This window comes from Mirounga angustirostris, unplaced genomic scaffold, assembly GCF_029215605.1.
Source record: "Mirounga angustirostris isolate CCGP_5_RB_7025 unplaced genomic scaffold, mMirAng1.0.hap1 SCAF_10, whole genome shotgun sequence".
In the NCBI taxonomy this organism is placed as follows: Eukaryota; Metazoa; Chordata; class Mammalia; order Carnivora; family Phocidae; genus Mirounga; species Mirounga angustirostris.
In genome coordinates, this window is record NW_026991718.1 from 64,943,850 (window position 1) to 64,965,726 (window position 21,877).

At 48.4% G+C, this 21,877-nt stretch overlaps 1 long non-coding RNA gene across 1 annotated transcript; it reads left to right on the plus strand.

The window, feature by feature from the left end:
- The first annotated feature begins 317 nt into the window (after positions 1-317).
- Positions 318-21,283, plus strand: LOC135361768 (uncharacterized). Its single transcript, XR_010405696.1, has 3 exons — positions 318-456; positions 20,446-20,559; positions 21,131-21,283. It is a non-coding gene; the product is annotated as an uncharacterized LOC135361768 (long non-coding RNA).
- Positions 21,284-21,877: the final 594 nt, after the last annotated feature.

Here is a 21,877-nt window from a genome sequence, read left to right on the forward strand (position 1 = left end):
GTGTAGATTGGTTTGGGTAATATAGATATTTAAACAATATTTGTTCTTCCGATCCATGAGCATGGAATGTTTTTCCATTTCTTTGTGTCAATTTCAATTTCTTTCATCAGTGTTTTATAGTTTTCAGAGTACAGATCTTTTACCTCTTTGGTTTTATTCCTAGGTATTTTACGGTTTTTGGTGAGAACTCCTTGTTATTTTCTGACTTGGCCTGTCTGTTCAGATGTCCACATAACACATAGCTTTTGAAGGGAGTCCGTGGGCTAAGATGAAGCTTGTTTTCACTTTGCAGTTGGGGTTTTACTTGTCTTTATTCCTTAGCTCTGACTCCATGAAGAAAAACAAGAAAAAAGAAAGAAAAAAAAAAGGAAAGCCTTTGAGCTTGTTGGTCAAGCAACTTGTAATTTCTCCAGGCCAGAGGAGGAGAAAGAACAATGCCTGAAGCTTTCTGAAGAGGTGAGTACATTTAGGAGGACTTGGAGTTATTTGTAAGTCAGGGTTTCTCAATCTCAGCACTATCAACATTTTGGACCAAATAATTCTTTGTTGTGTGAGGCTGTCCTGTGCGCTCTAGGATAGTTAGCGGCATTCTGGCCTCTATCCACTAGATGTCGGTAGCGTTCCCCGCTCCCCTGCAACCAGTCATGATTAGCAGAAATGTCTACAGGTCTCGACAATGGTTGAAAATCACTCCTCCTAAAGGAGTGTGAGTTTTCCTAATGAGTATAGAAATTCTACCGATCCACAGTTAAAACATAATAATTACTGGGTGGTTTTCCTGCGAAGAGGATCAAAGATATAGCAAGATAAGTGCATGTAGTCCTTTGTAAATTGTTATTTACCATGCAGATCTGGAAAACATCCTGAAGTAAGCACAGGGAAACAAACAAAAAAGGGCTGATCTCACTTTCAATTCATAACTCAGAAATCTAAATATCTCAAGGATTCTTGGCAAGAAAAATGTAACTAATGCGCTTAGATTCCTCACATAGGCAGAAGCTCATTACTCCCAAACATGAGCTACCTGCCTCTGGCTAAGTTATGTGGAGTCCCTCTTCCCTCCTCTTGTCTGGGGCACAGTGGCTTCTCTGTTCCTGGGAACCATGTGGCCTCAGGTTTAACCTTCTTCTTCCTACCTCTTGATGCCTTCCTACTTCTTCGGTGAGAAGCCCTGTTAGGATCTCCAGGCTGTGGGAATAACTGCTTTGAAGAGTGGTAACTGGGGAAGAGTGCCCTTGCCGGCTTGTGAATGGTGACTTGTGTACTGGAATGCCGTATTTCACACAGGATGACCAAATGGACTCTAGTAGGTGAGAAATTGGCATGGCCCTGAAATTGACCAACATTCAAACCAAGATTTGAAAGAGGGTGTTTGTGGCCTCCACAGAAAGCCACAGAGGTGATGATAGGATTGAAAGCAGTACCTTTTGTGGAAAAATTAGTGGAAATGGAATCATTCACCTTGATGAAAAGATTGGAGAGGAATCATAAAGGGTCCCTAAACAGAACAGCTTATAAATGTTTTCTACCTCTGCCTAAGATAACAAAAAGAAATTAATACAGGGTGTGAGGAATTTAGATTTCTTTCAGGAGAACACTTCTGATAGTGAAGGGTTATCAACTTAACAAGGGGTGCCAGCACCAGGGGTGGTTTGGGAATCTTCTTTAAAGGGCTTTAAGAATTGCCTGGACTTGTTTCTGGCTGACTGGCTCAGAGAGGGTGTGGTCCTACTAGGGAAGGAATGGCCATTTCCGTCTCACTGCTCTGGCCCCTGAACAGCTCAATACACATGTTGTAGTTGGCAGTGAGGTGGCAACCTGTAACCTAGACAGAGCCTCGACTTCGTTCTCTGAATCAGGATGTGGGCAACATTCTTTCACAGGGACGCGTTACTTGACCAGATTCAATGGATGGAGGTTTTCTCTCTGCCTTCAGTGGGGCTCCATATGTTTGCTTAATCAGCAGTGTTGCCATTTGGGTTCCCCCAGAAGCTGACTAAGATGGGGGGATCTCTGTGCAGGCTGTTCAGGAGGGAGTATGCTCTCTGTAAGGCGCTGTGGAAGGGAGGGAAGAAAGTAGGATGGGCAGGGGGAGGAGTTAAGGCCTGAAGCAACGCCAACAAAGAAGTCAGCTGACCTGGAAAGCTCTGAAGCTGGGAAACTGTCCCCAGTTGGGGCTAGAGGGCCAGGCCTCTGTACTTCCGTGGATGGGTCACTGGATGGGGGCTGCCCCTGGAAGAAGACACGACCTTGGGTGGGGCAGCTTCCTTTAGCCCCAGCACTCCCAAAGAGGGCTGACAGCCAAGAGTCTTCTTCCAGCAGCACTCCACATGTGTGTGTGTGAGGGGGGAATACATCCTTCATTCAGGAAAGGGAATGGGGGGGGGGGAGCGGATCATTGCATTCCCTGCAAGCAGCTTTCCCTGTCTTGTACTCATATCTGAGACTTGCCGTGAGCTTTATTTATTCTGGAAGCATTTTCCCTTTTGCAGGGATGCGTTTCCCTTACCTCATTCTGAGCCAACCCTTGCTAGAGCATGGAGTAAGTGCAGTCACAGATTCTGTTTGTTCTGAGATGCATTCTCCTCCCTCCCTGCCTCTTCCTCACATCCCTCCCTGCCTCTTCCTCACATCCCTCCCTGCCTCTTCCTCACATCCCTCCCTGCCTCTTCCTCACATCCCTCCCTCCCTCCCTCCTCTTCCTCACATCCCTCCCTCCCTCCCTCCTCTTCCTCACATCCCTCCCTCCCTCCCTCCTCTTCCTCACATCCCTCCCTCCCCTCACATCAGGCAGATTCACCTGCTTCCAATTTAACCTCGTGACAGCCAGCCTGGATGGCCAACTAAATATCAGCTGATTTCCTACTCTTCCGAGTTTCTCCATTATTCCCCGGGTGGCCATATTCCCCCTCTGCCCATGCGTGGTGCAGGAATTCCCCGGGCAGCCACGCGGCCGCCAGAACACGGGCCTGGAGCCCCGGGGTCAGCTCAGCCCCTGGCTCGTGGGGCTTCGATCACGGCCTGTGTTCTCCAGGAACTCTCTCAACTGAGGAGGGGCCGTGGGTCCGAGCGACCCCCACCATCTCTCCTCACTCTGACATTCAGTGACTTTGGGATTTGAAGGGTTTTCACAGAAGGAAATGGGAACAAAAACGGAGGGCAGAGTTCCTATTTAGTCTTCGCTTCCGGCCTCACCCGCATGAACCCCTGGAACCTCCTCTCCCAGATAAATGCAAGATGCAGGATTGCTCACGGCCTAGTCCGAAGGGTTTGGGGGGTGAAGGTTTAGAACCCCCAGAACATTTTGGAAATCCGTCGGACCTGAAATCCCCAAGTTCCCAGCAGCCGTACTTTGCCGGGGGCTGTGAGGGAAGCGACGGTGAAGCGGGACCAGCGCCCAGCGCCGAGCCCGAGTGAGATGCGCAGGCGAGTTCACTGCGGCGCGAGCGGATTCCCGCTGGCTCTTCCCTCCGGCCTCCCTCCGTTTTCCTAATCTAGAAGGATTTAGCTCTCGCTGCCGCTCCTTTCCCTCGCAGTTGCCTCGCGGTGTTTTTTGCAGGAGATTGGGTCAGGGTAAAACACTGGCCCTAGAAAGGAACTCAGGCTGAGGGAGACCGGATAAAGGCCATTCAAATTGTCCTTTGTCTTTCAGGCCTGTTGTCTCATTCAGTAATGACAGACCATGATAAATGAGTGCCGTAGAGTCCAGATAGCACAGAGGGTGGAAGCTGGAGAGAAAAGACTGGTGGAAAAGTGAACCTGGCTATTCAGAGAGCAGAACTGAGCTTATTTGCATAGTAATTCAGGTGTGGTTACTTATTTATGAAGCACATGCTCTCTGAGGTGTGGAAAATAGGCTAGCTGGGAACCTGATCCCTGCCCTAGAACGCTCATGGTCAGGAGGCGGAGCCCAGCAGGAGCCCCCATCCCCAAGTTCTCCCTCTTCCCCCAGGGGTTCTGTTAATTCCCTGAGTTTTTTCTTGCCTTCCCTGCTTGCTAGACTGTGAGGTCCTGGAGGACAGGACCTCCTGCGTTTGGTCACTAATGTTACCCATGTCCCGAGTCTCACCAGGCACATGGCAGGCCTTCAATAAATGTGTAGTGAATGGCACTTGGCAGGGAAGCTCGCAGCTCCTTGGAAGTTGGAGATAAATACAAAAGAAGGCAGAACTTGTATTTCCCAAAGTAGACAGCCACCCTGAAGGGAGAGGAGGAAGTAATGTTAGAGATGGAGGGACAGGAGGAGCACCATTTGAAGGAGGGGTCAGCTGTGGACCTACTGCAAGAGAAAAGCCCAAACAAATTTGACCTTCTTCAAGTGTATGGCTTAACTCCTCCAGAACAAGGGAAAAAACACCCCTCTCCACCCCAAAACACCTACCTCAAGCAGCAATTCCTCCAGACTCCTAGTGGTGCCCTAGTTACACAGCAGAAAGAACAAAGAAACTATTTAAGCATCTTGACATTGAAATAGCTATTGCCAAACACCAGAGGATCAGCAGAATCATTAGATTCCAGAAAATGCGGAACCTCTGAGGCCTCTGTATTCTTCCATCCTGATGTCAGACTGCTGGCAGCCCACGCCGAGCTGCTTTATAAGAATGTGCAGCTAGAAAGATGGGAGGAGGAAGGAAGGGCAAGGTCGCTTTGCTTGGAATTTGGAAGCTCTGTGTTGAAGACAAGTTAACCATCAGTGGACACTGTAGTTTCTCTGTTCCCAATGATGAAGGAACACAGGGATGGCCCTTTCAGCTGATCGGACACAGATGTGGATGTCTCTGAGTTTATCAGTCAGGGGCCAACAGGAAAACAATTTATCCCAGGTGGCTCAAATGAAAGACTGTAATTAAGAGATGAACAGAGATGCAGGCAGGGTTAAGGGAACAAATAGGGAGGTGCCCAGAGAGTTCCATCAGCTGGGAGCCATTACCTCCCTGAGGCTAAAGGGCAAAGAGAAGAAGGGAATTTTGGTGCCTGAACCCCCTCTCCTGCTGGATGCCTCCCATTGGCCAAACCAAAAGTCACCAGCAAGGGTGCCCAGGAGGATGCCTTTCTCAGGGGTCAGCCTCTTGGGGCTGAGAACACATGGGGGTGAGTGAAATGGAGAAAACACAGACAACTAACCTTATTATATAGCACATATATTTTAAAACAATATAGCTTCTCATGTGTTACCTCATTTAATCCTCCACATTCAAGCAAGTCTGAGCCAGGGGCTCTTGAGAATACCAGAGGCTAGTGGGCCCAGCACACACTCATGCCTGTGGGCATGTTCTGGCTGAGCTGAGGAGAGGGCAAGTCTGCAAGTGTGCTCCATCATATGGAGCTCAAGGCTGCAGGAGCTCTAAAACACCAAGTAGAAAGGAAGTCACTGGGACAGTGACTGTAGAAAGTCTGTCTCTGCTTTCTTCAGCCTTTGTAGTTTCCCCATGTTTGTGCATTTTATCCTGAATGGTTCCCAATAGTAGGAAGGTTGTCTTCCGCTCCACTGGCAGTCCTGAGGGGAGAGAACCCTGTGGGTTGCTGTGGGCAGTGGCAGTGTTCTGAGGAAAAAGGAGGCTGGCTCCCTGGTGACATCACTGGGGGAGGAAAGGGAAGTAGAAAGGCCAGAAGACAGACGGTCTCAGGGGTTGTGGTTGGGGCTGAGGGGCGCTCCGACTTTCCTCCTGGTCCTTCTGCTTCCCTGCTGGCAGGAGTTGGGGAGCTGTTCACCATGGCTCACATGCAAGCTGGAATGAATGACCCTTCAGAGGCTTGGGCCAGCGGGCAGCAGACGCTGACGTTGGGTCTACTTTATTGTAAGGTAACCAGGCAGGAGCGGCCATTTGATCTGAAGGGCAAGGTCTTATCACCAAATAAATATTTCATCCATTCGCCCCCGGTGAGCTGAGGCATGGACAGGAATTCAGTGCTCGCTTGAGTCCCCTGCCCCCTTTCAGATGTCTGATGCCCAGGGGAGGGGGGAGGAGGAGGAGAGCCTGTGGCCGAGCTGTTACAGGAGGTGGGAGAGGGGTTGGTCGGAGGCCAGGGCCCCGGGTGCCCCTCCCGCGGCCTCCACCAATGTGCTGAGTCACTTGGTCAGGCCACCTCCCCGTGTCTTAGTTTTCTCAGCTGCAAGATGGAAATGATGGCCCGGCCTAGCTCTAGTGCCCTTTCTTGTTGCAAAGATCAAAAGTGATAGCGCACGAAGGCAGAAAATGATACACCAAATGTACCAATTATTAATGCCGACCGTGCCTTTTCAGAAAATATTCCTCAAGAGGTCTAAATCACAGTTGAGTTGCTTTTATTCACTAATTCATTTAACAATTTAACAGCTCTTTATTGAGCCCCTGCCCTGTGCCAGGGCCTTATTTTCTGCCTTATGGATTGGCAGCGTTCTCTGTATATCCTTCATTCACCAGTCCTGTTCTTTAAGGTTTTATTTTAACCTCTGCTCTCCAGGGTTGACAGCGAGAATAAAAGCAAGTCGAATGCTTGTTGGGGTTGATGAGGAATATATTGGCTGAAATGAGATTTCAGTGCCCCTGCTCATTATCTCGTCTTATCGACGGTCTGCCTTTTTGCCTATGGAGCTGCAGGCCGGGGCTGCACGGGGAGCTGAGTGGCCCTGCGGGGCGCCATGGCAACCACACAGGACCGCTACCAGAGAGTTCACGTCAGGTGGCACCCGGCAGCTCATCAGCTGTGGGCTCAACAGAAAAGAAACCCTTTCCCGTTCTGTGAGGTGGAGGAAAGGGGAAGAGAGGCAGGTGTGCCCGATGTAGCTCAGCCGACCCGGCACCGTCCACAAGGCCCCATTCATCAGACTGGGCTTTTCACTTGCAGCAGGACCTCTGACGGCTGGGAAGCAGGTCCTCTTGGGAAAGTAGCCTCACAGCAAGAAGCATAGGAGTAGAGGGGCTCCCACATGGTTGGGCAGTTTAGGGTTCCTTGCCTGTCCTGAAGGGGAACCCTCTTAAGTTGGTCCGAGATAAACCACATATTGCCCCTATATCCCAGACCTGTTGTCTCTGGGTGTGTAGTTTTTGTTGTTGTTGTTGTTGTTGTTCCTTTCTTTAGTTAATAAATCAACCCTCCTAGAGCATTCATATATTTTTAAAAGATTTATTTATTTATTTCAGAGACAGAGCACGCGGGTAGGGGTGGGGGGAGGGGTAGAGGGAGAGAGAGTCTTAAGCAGATTCCGTGCCAAGCATGGAGCCCAATGCGGGGCTCCATCTCACCACCCTGAGATCACGCATGACCTGAGCCAGTACCAAGAGTCGGACGCTTAACCGACTGTGCCTCCCAAGTGCCCCCCGTGTTCATTTTTTAATAGGACATGTTGGTGGACATCCAGGAGATGCCTGGATTATCTGATAAAACCAGCCCTGGTCCAGAAGAAAATTATCTGCGAAGTACCACTAAATAAGCAACAAAGGGCACCCTTGCTGAAATAGGAAAGGAAAAGATGTGTGATAGGGTCTGGGGAACTTGGGTGTCCCTGGGTACTTTAAAAAATGTGCTCCAACTCCAGGATCCCAGGGAGGGGGTTGCCGGTAGGGGAGCAGACAGCAGCGAACACGTTGCCTTGGGCCAGCGCACCACCTCCTGTTTCCCGGGGCCATCAGTGGAGTCTCCAATACCTGGTAGGAGGCCTTGTCTGCTGGGACCTTGTGCTTCTGCATCGCTTCCATCTTGCTCTCTTATCTCCAGACAACTCTAGCCTCCTTATTTACCTCATCAACCAGTAGGCAGGCCCAGAGCAGGAGCGGTGTTCCGTGGGGAAGGGGAGCCATTGTTCGGTGATGAGGGTGATGATGAGGCTCGGCAGCCGCCACCTCCTGGCTCCTGTCATTAGGTAACAGGGGCCATTATGATGATGACGGTTGACAGCCCTTCAGGGGATTTGTCTTATTTTTAGCTTTTCTTTGCTCAGGTGCTTTAGGACTTTGTTAAAACCCCTCCCTGAGCTCTGGTGGTTTGTCTTTTATTATTTCTCAGACCCAGGATACTAGTTTGATTTAGAAAGTTTGCTTGTTCAAGCTGCAGCTGGTTGTGGCCACCAGGTCCTTGGAGGAGAGAACCCAGGGCTCATCTGCTTTCATAGGTGCCGTGCTGGCTGCCTGTTCAATATTGACTGTTACATTGCTTCCTGTCATCACACTGCATGATGCTGCACTGGCCCAGGGCCTGTGCAGGGATTTGAACCTGAAATGTCTCGGTTCATTCTCTGGAAGCTGTTGACACTCTCTCCTTTGGCTGCCGCCGCAGCTCTGCTGGGGCCCTCAGCCTGCCACTGACATCCTTCTTATGTTGAGTTTGAAAAGGTCTGAGAAGTGAGGGTGTCCACACTCCTAATTGGCTAGGCACAGCAGTTTGGCTTCAGCTCTTGAGGTTGCTTGAGTCTTGGAATGTAGGGTGGGAAGGGCCAACTCAAGGAAAGTTCTCAAAGACAGACAATGCATTAACATCAGAAATCTGCAGAATAAGACTGAAAATCTCCTATAAAAAGAAAGATACTGTACTTGGAAATTGAAATAAGGGTTAGTACCCTGCAAAATTCATACCTTGTGCATGCTGTTGAGAGCATTGGACAGCAAAGGAGAGGGCCTGCACCCAGGGGTGGTGTCCCTCCTGCCCTGAAATGCTGTGGGAATCTCCCCTTTGTCCTCCTCCCTCAGGGATCTATAAGGGCCATAGAAGAGTGCTGGGTACAGAGTGAATGCTATCTGTGCTTGATGAGTAAGACACACAGCAGAACTGCAGGCCACAATGGGCGCGAAGGGGATGGGAATACACAGCTGGGGTGGAGAGTCATGTCTTTGGGGATTAGGGAAAGTTGTAGTTGGTGATACAAACTAAGACCTCTGAGGGGCCGAGGCCCACAATCAGAACTGCTTCTGGGAGGAAGGGGCAAATGACTTTTACTTGAGTCCCACCACATATTGGGTGCTTCACACACATTTTCTCATTTAGTCACCACAGAATTCCATGAAGAAGGTGTTGCTGTCACTTTTTTACAGAAGAGGAAATTGCCCAGGGGCACATGGCTATTGTAGGGGGCCACCTCTTCCTCTCTGAGGAGAAAATAGGAGTAGAGGACCGGTTTGGGCCTGTTCTGTGGATACTTGGTAGGGGGCGGGGTAGACTCCTAACACCCCCTTCCCCCCCGCGGGAGGCTGGCCAGGCTGTGGGAAGGGCGTCTCTGCCCCGTGGAGGTGGACAGGGAGCCAGGCCACAGTGGCCATGTTCTAGCAGGAGCTCAGAGGGGCTGACCCCCCCCCCCCCCCCCGTCCACGCACCCAGCGGGCCAGCCGCCATGGTGGGGAGATGAGTTCACGACAGCTGCCCTGACTCCGCACTCTTCCTCTCCCCAGGGCCTCGTTGGCCAAAGGCCCAGGCTCTGCTGATAGAGAACTGACAGATTTCCTAAAATAGGAAGCCTTGTCATCCACCCATTATCTCTCTTTGGCTGGGCTGGGTAGGGCCTCCTTGGTCGAAATCTCTCTTTATAGATTTGTTTTACCAGAGAAAGCTTTGGCATGAAAGAGTGCCTTTGGTTCAAGGGCCAGGTTGTAGCCATTAAAATTCTGTTGAGCCCTGGGGGTTAACGGAAATAATAGGGCAAGTTGGGGGTTGGACAGGAGTCTGTGCTCTCACTTCCTGTTTAAAAGGGATGAAAGAAGCCCAAGGGACCTCACTGACTACCCAGCTGAGTTCCTTCCCTTCCTGCAGAGGCCCAAGGTCCCGGGGGCCAGTGCAGGGAGCTCTAAGCTTGGTGTTAGAACGGCCAGATTCAAGTTCTGGTTACATTCATTTTCTAATTAGAAGACCTGGAGCAAATCTTTCTGGGACTTGGTTTTCTCATCTGTATGATGGATGGAGCAGTCCCTGTGCTGCCTACCCATGGGGTTGTAGTTCAGGTCCAGAGGGGGAGCCTCTGTGTGGGTCAAGTGCTGGGCCAACACTGTCTGTGTGCTATACCTGGTAAGAGACAAGCTTTTGATTGCTCAGAGATAACACCCAGGGGCCTGGAACAGGAGAGGTGAGCCGAGGCCTGCCTGTCTGCCCGGACAGAGAGCTTGCTTCCTTGCGGCTCTGACTGGATCAGCCCCTCTCTCTCCCCTAGCCTCTCTTTCACATTGATTATAAAAGTAAGCACACGCCTCCTCCATTTTGCTCTTTGGATTTTGCTTGGCAGCTTTAATTCTCTCTTGGGTCACATGGGCTTTTTTCTCCATCTACACTCATTGATCTGAAATCAGATTTCACCTAATGGAGCAGAATTTCTCATTCTTTTGTTGATGAGGAGTGTGGGTTTTGTTTTTTAATCTTGTTTTGTTTTTACTGCTCGGAATTTCCCTGATACACTTAGTTTTCCAATTTTGCATGTGATTAGAGGGAGAGGCCACTGTATGAACAACAGTAGGAGAGTAACTTTCCCTTCCCCTGGGTGTGATTCTGCCTGGAAAAATAGTAAAGAGGGAAACAGGGCAGACCCATTTCGAGTCCAGGTGGTGCTCTTGCTGAGTGCATTCTTGGTGCCCTTGGCCAGGACCCAGGTGGGGCCATAAACACGGAACTGGGGTGATGGGAAGGATCCTTGGGGCACAGCTGCACACCTACCCACTTCCTCTGAATAGGCAGAGGTGGAGGGAGGGCTTATTGAAGTGGGGAATTCTGCTTCTCTCTTGGCAAGGTTGGCTTCGGGTGTTGGGGATGGGAGTGGGGCAAGAGGTAACTGCAGGAAACTGCACAACGACAGAGAGGTAGAACCCACAGAGGTGTCCCAACCACCCTTGCTTAACTGGAGGCAGAGTCTTGCCCAGAGCCTCTTGTGAGTTATGCGTTGGGACCCTCCATGCCCACCTCGGAGCCTGGAACCAGCGCCTGTTCCTCGGTGGTAGACACAAAAAAGAGCAGATAAAGTCCTTGTGCTTGAGGAACTCAAGACCTACCAGAGTGATTAAAGCAATCTCCAAATTGGGGCGCCTGGCTGGTTCAGTCAGTAGAGCATGAGCCTCTTGATCTTGGGGTTGTGAGTTCGAGCCCCATATTGGGCACAGAGATGCTAAACAATACGTTAAAAAAAAAAAAAAGCAATCCTCAAATCATGAAAGATGTGGCGATTATTACAAAACAACTGGCTGTGTGGGTGAGTGCAAGTGGGTGGGTGTGGGGATCACAGTTTACCTGGGCTCACTTTGGCCTTCTGAACTGGCAGAGAGGAGTGGACCAACACTCCACTTGGCTCTCTTCTTCCCTCATTACTTCCCTTCCTTCCAATGGAAAACCTGTTCTTTGTATACCACTCACTGTGCTGGGTTCTGGGTGGAGGTGGGGGGTGTTATAATAAGGGATTCAACAGCTCTGACTCAAGAGTGTCAGTGCCAGAGTTGGGGAGTACTATCTTAAGGGCCAACCTATCCTGCCTGAAGGGGCAGGATCTGGACTTGAGCTGTTGTAAGCGTCAGGGCAAATGAACCTTGTCCAAGGGCGTCACTCTGGACTGACCACATCCTAACCTCAGCTTCTGCACCTGTCTGTTCCTTTACTCCTGCCTTTGAGTCCAAATCATTCACATAGATTCTGCCTGCACATGGGTGTCTTTCATTTGTTATCCCGGGGACTGGTTTGGAAAGATCCCTGACCTCACCCCTGAGGCAGTCTTTGTCCTAGGCCCCGTTTCTCACCTCGGCCAGACTACTGGTTTTGGTCTGGCAAGTTGCTTCGGCTCAGATGGAGCAAAAAGAACCTTGGATTAATTGAGGAGACAAGACTAGAAACAAACTAATTTTTTTTAAAAAATTACTATGTTAATTGCCAGGAGAACAGGGTTCTGTAAGATCTCTGAGGGCTTGGTTCTGGTCCTGAGGGAGAGTCAAGATTTGCATAAATGGAAAGGAGCAGGGAGTGCATTCTTGGCAGGACGCAGGGCTTCAGCAAAGGGCCCGCAGACGGGAATGTGCTTCAGGAGTTCAGGGAGCAATGAGTAGCTGGGTTTGCTAAACATATTTGTTGAGTGCCTTCCATGCGTGAGACACACAGAAGATAGGAAGGAAGGGTCACAAGTGATCTCTGTCCTCAAGATTCTGTCGGGCTCTGCATCTGATGTGCCCCCAGCAGAACAGAGAGGCCTGGGTGAGTCTAAGGAATAAAGTAGAGACAAGAATTGAGGGTGTGGGAAAGCGTTTGCTCTCCCCGCAGAGAGATTCGGATGACTAGAAACTGTGTGCTCAGGACATAATCTTAGTAAAGCTGCAGATTACGTCTAAAGCAAACATTTACAAAGAGGATTGGCATGAGGAATGTGGAGGGAGAGGGAGCAGTTCTGCGATGCAGAGCTTCCACATGGCTGCAGTAGAATTGGGCAGCAAAGGAGGAAAGGAGAGAAGCCTGGGGTCAGGCACAAATGTGTTTGAAAGCGCTTCTCTCCAGCAGGGGCTGGGGCTAGTGAGGTTTGCTATGTTGCTCTTGTTTGGTGACGTACAGGCCCAGGGAGGCCTTCCTAGGTTGCTACGCTTTGGCTTTTTGAACTTGTCACAAGAAGTTGCTTTGGTTTCCTCTCACTATGCATGGAAGAATGCCTAAAGTTCCTGAAACAGAGTAACACTTAACAGGTCTCTGCGTCATTTTAGCCAGAAAAATGACTGATGAGATCGATGATTTTTGGTCCTTGCGTTTGCTCACCTGAGCCTGTCCTAAACGTGGCTAAATTCTAATGGTTTCTCTAAAGGAACTTAATTGGAATTTGCATTTACAAAAGCTGGTATATCATCACTTAAGGTACAATTAAAAGGTAGCAAGACATGAAATCAGCACATGTGAGTGCTGATAAAAAGAACATTCATGCATTCATTCAGCAGACATTTTTGTCCCTATTATGTTCAGGTCACTCTGCTAGGGGCAACACCAAGTGCCTGTTTATGAAAGCCTCACTTGTACTCTCCTCCTAAATACACAGGGTCAGAACACTATCCAGCTCAATGAACCAGGAATTCCAGCCTCTAGGTCTTTTCCAGTGGAAGCACGAGATGTCCACCTATAGGAAGGATTTCTTCCATGGCCTCTGGCATCCACTTGGCCACAGGCTTCAGCTTCATCCCTTTGTGAGCCTTCCAAGTTCCAGAAGAAAAGTCCTTGGTCCAGATGTGTATATGCAGTTGGCATGAGGGAGATGGGAAAATAATCTAATGAAGCAGGGAACAAAACCCAATATGGAGCCCTGCAAAGTGGGGGCTTACTTCTGAAGAAGCTGGCTCCCATACATTAGCAGAGACGCTCTGCAGGTCCCCAACCTAGGCTCGGGGCTCTTAATTGGAATTAGCCGACTGAGTGAAAAGGCGTATTCCCAAGAACTGGCAGGTGGGGTACGAGAGCCAAGATTTGAGCGGGGAGATGCCTGGAGTCGACACCACCCCCTATGAGGCAGCGTGGGCCACTGCTGCTTGAGTTCAGAAGGCCCGAGGGAGAAAGTGTGCTGTGGGGTTCAGTCTAGTTGTGTTCCCTTTCTTGAGAAGCAGACACAGCCAAGAGCGGAGAGAGAGTGCGATGCAGGAGGGTATCAGAGCACGTGCTGTGGAAGACCAGCCCAGGGCTTTTGAAGGTCAGCTTGCTGGTTGCCAAAAACGTGGTGATCTCTACTGTAGGACTGTTTTTTTTGTTTGTTTGTTTGTTTTTTGTCTTTTTAATTGGGATATCTATCAGTATGAATCATTTGTTCGAACAGCTCGGGTCCAGAAAGAGTAGGGACTGATGCCCCTGGGTTTACTTATGGGAGGTGCCTCTGACTCACTCAGAGAATTAGGTGAGCTTTTGTACCTCAGTTTCTCCTACCCACGAAAACAGGACGAAACTTGCCTGCTGCAGATCACAGGGCTGTGGGAAACTTAAAGAGAATAAGGAATATTTATATACTCTTAATATCTTTGAGGGAGGCAGGATTTTCACCTGGTAAACATTTCCTTCAGGACAGCTACATGGTGGTCTGAAAAATCTTTCTTAATAAATGAAGCCCATCTCCTTGTTTGTGCCAATATCTCGTGTCTTCCTACTTTCCTTGTAATCATTCCCACGTAGTAAAGAACCCCATATGATAATATTGGTAACTAATAATAAAAGCTGTTATTTACCAGGCAACTCCTATGTGTTAGTTCTCTGCGGGATATTACTTGATCTTAAATTCTTAAAACACATGTGAAAGAGAGGTATTATTAGTGTCCCTTTATACTTGTGGAAACTGAGGCTCAGGGTGGCTAGTGGAGAGGGCGGAGGGGACCCACTAATAAGTAGTAGAGCCAGGATTGTAATTCAGGCCCATCTGGTGCCAAAGCCATGTCCTTTCCACTATGCCCCACAGGCTCCTGGCCCCTCTCCTCAGATTTCTGAGGGCAAATGGGTGGCCTCTGCCCAGAGAAAGCAGCTCCTGGCAGAAAAGGTGACTGCAGAGTGCTCGGTACTAAACACAATGCTGGCGGTACCAACACTCAACCCAGCGATGTGTGCTTAAGGCTGGCTGTGGGGAGCACAACATAGTACCCTTCTTCCGTTTCTTGCCTTTGGCTGCAATGCCATCTGAGACCAAACACAGCCTTTTTTGTATAGAAGGCTGCACATTCATAGTTCGCAGCTGTGTGGAGGATGACAGGCCTCAGAAAAGGAAAGAATCTGTCTGGGGCAGACTCAGCTCGTACCCAGGTCCCTCTCCCCTCTTGAACTTGAGGGATGCAGCAAGTCCCCCATCTCCTACCTGACCCCACGTGCAGGTGTAAAGGCAGGTGGTTTCCCTGGGCACGGGGGATGGGGCCCCTGTCCCGCTGCCTCCAGAAGGCCCAATTTCCTGGCAGCATGGCTTACCTGGAAGCTGTTAACTTCGCCCTAGTTCATTTTATTGCCTTCATGCTTCTCTTTTTTCCGATGCTTTCAGACAACGGGTGTGGTGGCTGATGAGTTGAAACCTGTCTTAACTATGCGCTGAAGCCAGCTTTGGGAGTGTTAGTACTTGCTTAATGACAGCAACTTGCAGCACCGTTTCCAAGGCTCTCAGCACAGCCAGGCTTCCCTTCTGGTACATCTGCTCCTGAACAGGGTTTGCCATTCCAAATGCAAGCGTTTGGCTTTGGCACACGGTGCCCCAACACAATCATCCCAGTGTTCCGTGTCCTCTAAATGTCATTGTCGAGTAATCAGTATTGATTTGGGTCATTCTTTCAGAGGCCAGGCTGTCACTAACCCTTTAGGGGGATCCTAGCCTTTGATAACTGGAGAGTAGCTGCTTGCTTTATTGATGGATTACCAGGACCAGAATTTCCCAGGGCCTATCATTCGCTCTTCAGAGGAGTTTTTGGATACATCATCCGGAATACTTGTGAAATGTCCATATTATGTAATCCCCACCAATACTGTATATGTAAGACATTTTTTTTTTTCTTCCCATTTGTCGTAATCACCCCCTTGATGCTTGGTTATTTAGGTAAGGATGCACAGTAAGGTAGCAGTTTAGACCCAGTTCTTACACATGGAAACATTCTATTTTTCCAACTTTCTATAGCCTTCTCAGAAAATGATGTATTCCAAATAGCATATTCTTTTTAGCAGCTAAAATTTACCTCTTGAAGTAAAAAATTTCAAGATTTTTAACTTTTGTAATATAGTCCTGGTTTCTTAAATATTACAAATTTAAGGTAATGTAACTTTTATTGTATTGACATGGGGCCATCAATATCAGGGATTATGCAATACTGCAGTAGCTCAGTGATACCCCTCAAAGCCGCTGAGATTCAGGGGGTTGGCCCTTTGTCCCCCAAATAGCCATATTGCTGTGTGCTGTTATTTCCCCGGACCTTTAGCACGCTCCACTTTTGTTCCTCCCTGTGTCCCCATGTTCTGCTGCTTCTAATCCACAGCCTTATTTCTCTCAGAGTAGGCTATGGACTTGGAAATGCTTCTTTTTCCTGGAGATGTTCAGCAAATGGGCTTTGTGACTATAGCCCCAGGGCTCAGAGGCCCTCTTCCTTTACTCCAGCATTCAGGGCTCCGCTGTAGACGGTGGGGGTGCAGGAAGTCAGAGCCTCTCTCTAGGGTGTTACCGGCATTGACCTGGAGCAGAGCCACCCGTCGGGGAAAACGCACGTCGGCCAGTATGAGGACATTACAGGCGATGGGTTCATCATGTGTGTGATAAGGCCAGTGTCCTTTATGTCCTGTCCTCCCTTTAACAGAAGCTACTGCTCTGATTTCTAGTTTCCTAAGTAGCTGATGGTTAGTGGAGCAACCTCAGCTTTCCTTCCTCCGTCTCCAGCAGGAAATTGACCCGTTTTGCCTGAGGTACCACTCCTTGGATGGGCGGGAGATGCCAACACAAAGCCAAAGCAAAGGACTGGCCGCCCAACTCCTGAGCACTTGGGAGGATGCTTTGGTATCCCTCATCACACGTGTGATTTCTTCGTTAATGCCCATCCGCCCCATGAGACTGTGAGCTCTGAGCTCCAACAAGTAGGGGACAATGTCTCTTCTCCCTGTGGCCCCAGCCCCGGCAAAGTGTCCGACACGCAGTGGACACTCAGAGCATAGCCACTGGGTTAAGTTTGTGAGGGCCCCTCATTGACTCTCTCATCTGAACAGCCCTGTGAGAATTTTCAGGAGACAGAGGGATATTTCAGGTGTGGTGTTTGTGGTTTTCAGGATGGCAGAGTTTGTGTTCTCCCCTGCAGGGCTGGTGGGAAGTCTGTGCCATTTGCCTGGTTTTGGGTCTGGGTTGCAGTCCTGTCACTAGGTGGCTACCCTGTGCTCAGCACTCTCCTTGCCACTTCGTGCGAGCCAAGAACAGTTTATGTTCTAGGTAGGGGGGCAGTGGCATCCCTGTGGGTGGAGCGTGGTAAGGGCTCATAAGGCTTCTGGAATTCAGAGGACAGAGAGACGGATGGAGACAGAGGTAAGACTAGGATCCCACAGTAGAGTCTTGGGTGACCCGGTGTCTTACCTCTCTGCCTGTCTTTGTAGGACCATTAATTGTACAGTGTTCCATACTGCTTTCTTGGGTGTACTGACACTTCTCCATCCTGGTCCTTTCTGGAGAGACAGCTGCAGGCTGGACCAAGTAGATACCGGGCATCTTCCTGCCTTGGTTGCTTCTTTTCCGGTCTCATTTTGCCATGTCATCATTTGCCTCTTCCAGCTCCAATATTCCAGCTTTCCTCACAAGCCCTTTCCCCCTGTCTAGCTTCTCAGGCCTCCAACCTCCCTTTCCCTACACGCCTGCTGCCCACGTGAGCATGGACTGCCTAGGTGGGAGTCTTTTCACCTCTCCTCCTATGCGCTTTTCCCTACAAACTACCTCCATGACCCATCACTTCTGAGCCAGACTTTGCATTTTCCAAGGTGAGAGTGAATTTTTTAGTACATTTATCTGCTTGTCAAACATTTACCTTCTATAATCACCTGTGATAGGCTCTCTAGAGAAGTAACATAGTGAAGATTCACCTTCCCAGGTTAGAACGTTCTGTTGGACAATGTTAAAAAAAGGGAGGGGGCACCTGGCTGGCTCATTCAGTAGAACACGTGACTCTTGATCTTGGGGTTGTGAGTTCGAGTGCACATTGGGTGTAGAGATTATTTAAAAATAGAATCTTAAATGCCAACAGAATGTTCTTTTTTAAAAATCTTTTCCTGAGAATCTCTTAAGACTTTCTAATAAATAAGATAAAAGGTTTTGAGACTTAAGTTGAGCCCTACTACTGTTAAAAAATTATATAATTTATATATATATATATTTTATATATAAAGAGGGGAGATAGTAGATGACCCTAATACCTCAGGTGGAGAAGGACCTTATGGCATAGGAGAAAATTTACATTCCTATCCATCCTGACCTTGGACATCGACTCATGGTTGTTGGGAGTAAGACATTGGGAGGTATCATTCAATGTCCTCTTGTCTAGCTCTGGGAATGCTTTGCTCACCTTCAGACAGAGTTGTGCATGGAGAATATCAGATTTCCTTGGGAGGTGGGAGCTGTTAACACTGGTGAATGAAGAAGTTTCTCCTTCTGTGATTAGAGACAGGAGCAAAAACTGAGAGAGAGGACAGATGGAGAGAACTGGGTCTGACGGGGCAGGGCCCTGGTCTCCAGCTGCTAGTAGCAGTGAGCTCTGTGGCCTTGGCTTCCACCAGTGGTAGCAGCCAGGAGTTACAAAGGAGGACTATCAACCCCTCAGGCAGTGGAGTCAAGGGACATGTTTGGGAACGGTGGGGACTCCATGGGGAGTTTGGACTTCCAGGAACGACTATGGTGGCGAATCAGGACTCAAAGACTAATTATAGTTGTGCCTTAATTGTTTCCCCAAACTTGATGGGTACAGAACACAAAGATCAGGTAAAGAAGAACCAACTGTGGCCCTTGCTCTCAGAGAGGATCACATTGTGATGGGGTGGGTGAAGACATGAATGCATACACACGTGATACAGAGGAGTGAACAGAGTTGGGGTGATGGGTAAGGAGAGAAAGTGTTGAGCGTGAGCTGAGTATGGGATTGGCCAACCTTAGTGAATCTGAAAGGGAAAAGTAGTGTTGAGACCTCCTTGGAAGTCAAGTAAAGTGATCGATGATGTTTGTTTCTTTCTGTGGCATAAATGCTCTCAATAATGCCGATGAGGAGATGAGCACTGAACCTTCTTCATTCATCCTGACCAGATAAGATCATTCGTTTCCTAGATCATTTTCTTACTTGTTTATACTGAATTTTTCCACCCTGGTCTTTTCTAGCCAGCAGAGAGGTAAATGCTAATGGAATTAGGGAATTAAACTTAGCTGGGTTCAAGTAAAATAGCTGTCCAAGGGGGTTGGTACCATGACCACTGCTCAGGACACCCTGATTCCGTAAAGTTGGCATCAGCATATGAGGTGCAGAATCCCTGAAGAGCAGTGATGGCAGGGTTACATGGATAACTAGGCACAACCCTGCTGCTCTCCCACGTGAGAAATCTGAGGTCCAGAGAAGATAAGATCTTGATCAAATTCAGAGTTGCAGAACCAGGAAAAGAATCCATGTCCTTCAAATGCTAGGTCAGGGTGTCAGCTCTTCTGCAGTGTGACCTCAAAATACAATAATTCTCCAGCTGGACTGGACTAAAGCACTTGACTCTAGAAGTCCCTTATAAAATATAACATAAAGCCATGCATTAAGCTCTAATCATTAATAATGCTTTGATGTGGATGGTGATAGCCTTCTCTTAAATCAACCAGGCCAATAGGAGAGGATTAAAGACTAATTGCTCCCATCCCTGCTACTGGTAAAAAAAAAACAAAACAAAAAAAACCCTTCCACTTCTTTCCTCCTCCTGCTCTGCCCTAAATCACGTGCTCACCTTGGTCAAGGTCTTTTTTTTTTCTTTTAATGATCAGCCTAGAAGAATGCCATGTTGGCTTTCCTGTTTGGGCCAGGTCAGGATTTCCTATAGACAAGGCAGAGCTTTGGGCCCTTCCAGTGTTTTTTAGTTGCCGTTTCTGTGATGGCAGTGAAATTGAAGATGTTTCAGAATAAATCTCACAATCTCTCACTCCCTCTTCACACCTAGGAGATCAGGAGTGGAGGAGGGAAAGCTGTGTAACATTCCTCCCATCAGCTAATGGGGTCACTGATGACCAACATGATAAATGCCTCTAGAAAAACTGACATGAAGTAAATGTATTTTCTTTGTTTTAAAACTCCATTGTAGAGTTTTATAAGTGGCATGCTTTATCTGGTAATTCAAAAAACTCTTGAGGTTCCATTATTCTTCTGTGCGGGACATGCATCATGTGCTTTGCCACCAGCTGGGTGAAAAATGAGAAGTTGTGATCAGATCTCACCACTGAACACAGACCCACTGCCTGGGCTAAGTCTTTCCCTTTCCTTTTCTTCCATATCTTATCACTGAATTATGGGCTCTTCAAACTGGTCAATTAAAGACCCTAAACATACAGCTCTGATCACCTTTCTTCCCTACTCAAAACAGTGCTGAATGGCTATAGCAGTGGTTCCCAAAGAGTGGTCCCTGGACCAGCAGCCTCGGCATCACCTGGGGGCTTGCTAGAAATCAAATTCTTGGACCCTGCCGAGGCCCACTGCATCAAACTCTGTCGGAAGGGCACCACAAGCCCTGCGGGTGATTTTGACTAGCACATTTGACCAGCACTGGACTACAGCATTAAGTGTTCTCTAGATCTTGCCATTGAGGGACTTCACAGCATCGCCCCAAGCCACCTGTTCAGCCCACCAGTGCTTCTCTGTGCACTCTGTGCTCTGGTTATGCAGAAGAGACCCTTCATTTTCATGCCTTTCTGCCTTTGTTCAGATGCCTCCTCTGCCTGGAATGCTCTCCCCTACCTTTCCCTGTGTGTCTGTCCAATTCTTCACCTAAAGTTTTGCCTGCTGTAAATGCAGGCAGGTACATTTCTGATGACGAATGTTTTAATTTTAGAAGCCAAGATGGTGATCTCCAGTTACCCTGAGGTCTTACTGATCACCCTAATAACCCCAGCAGCCCTGAAGGGCTTCTCCAGGTGACCATTTGCAAGCATCCTCTAATCAGCATGTAAGTTAACTAACATTTGCACACTGTTTTCCTTCTGGGAGCCTCCAAAGGCAAGTGTTGTGACAGAAAAGGGGATGATTCAGTTCAGACCTGATGGGAAAACAGGATATAAAATCCAGTAGCACTGATGTGAACAATGAACAAAAATGGCGACCTATATTTAAATGACATGAGCCTTGATAATTAGCACTTGCAGTATCTAGCCTCCCAAGATGAATGCATCCTCAGGATGTGAAACTCATTCTAATAATTTAGGCACTGGAAAATACTGGTAGGCTTGTAGAAAGTATATACTGTAAGCACATGATGTCCTTAGCAATGTATTCACTTCTGCCATGTTCCATGTGCCAAAATGACCACCTTCATTATGAAAACCCACAAATTTTAACTAATAGTCCTCAACTCTCAGCTAGTGTCCATAGGGCATTGATCAAAATGGTGTCTACCAACGTGGTCCCTACCATCTTTGGGATGTCACTCAGGTCTGTAACCATGTGCATTTGTGGGGCAACCAGGCAACCTCTTAGTACAAATGGATGATAATGACTAGTATGTCTTCCTTCCTCTGTAGCCTCTGTTGGGAAGATTAATTGGATCGTAGCTCCCCTGCAAATGGCAAAGTTTGGTGTAAATATCAGTTAATACTATTTTGATCATCCACTCCCTGGCTGCCTCCAAAGCCAGAGCCTTCAGTTCTGCTTGACAAATGGAGAAATCCTTCTTCCTATAGGTAAGCCATGAATATTGGCTAGTCCTGGATTGTGACCATAGATGACTGGGGCTTGGTTGAAAATAAGCACTAGCTTTTAGTGAGATATAGGAATTAGGATGTGGAAGGAGTTAGAGCACCTTTGGTTCAAAGTACCCATTTTCCCAGTGTCGTCCTTGGGCTGGTCTCTGTTCACAGAATTGTGGGCTTTTTGAATTGGAGGGGGCCGTGGAGGTGAGCTAGCCTAACTTTTCACATTTTTCAAAAGCCCACGCCACAGTATTCCCTACAGACGTCATCTAGCTCTTTTTTTTTTTTTAAAGATTTTATTTATTTATTTGACGGAGAGAGACACAGCGAGAGCAGGAACACAAGCGGGGGGAGTGGGAGAAGGAGAAGCAAGCTTCCCACGGAGCAGGGAGCCCAATGCAGGGCTCGACCCCAGGACGCTGGGATCATGACCTGAGCCGAAGGCAGACGCTTAACGACTGAGCCACCCAGGCGCCCCCGTCATCTAGCTCTTGCTTGAACATCTCCAGAGCTGGGTGGGCTCATCATCTCAAGAGCTCATTGCTTTGTTAGATATTTGCAGTTGTTGGAACATTCTTT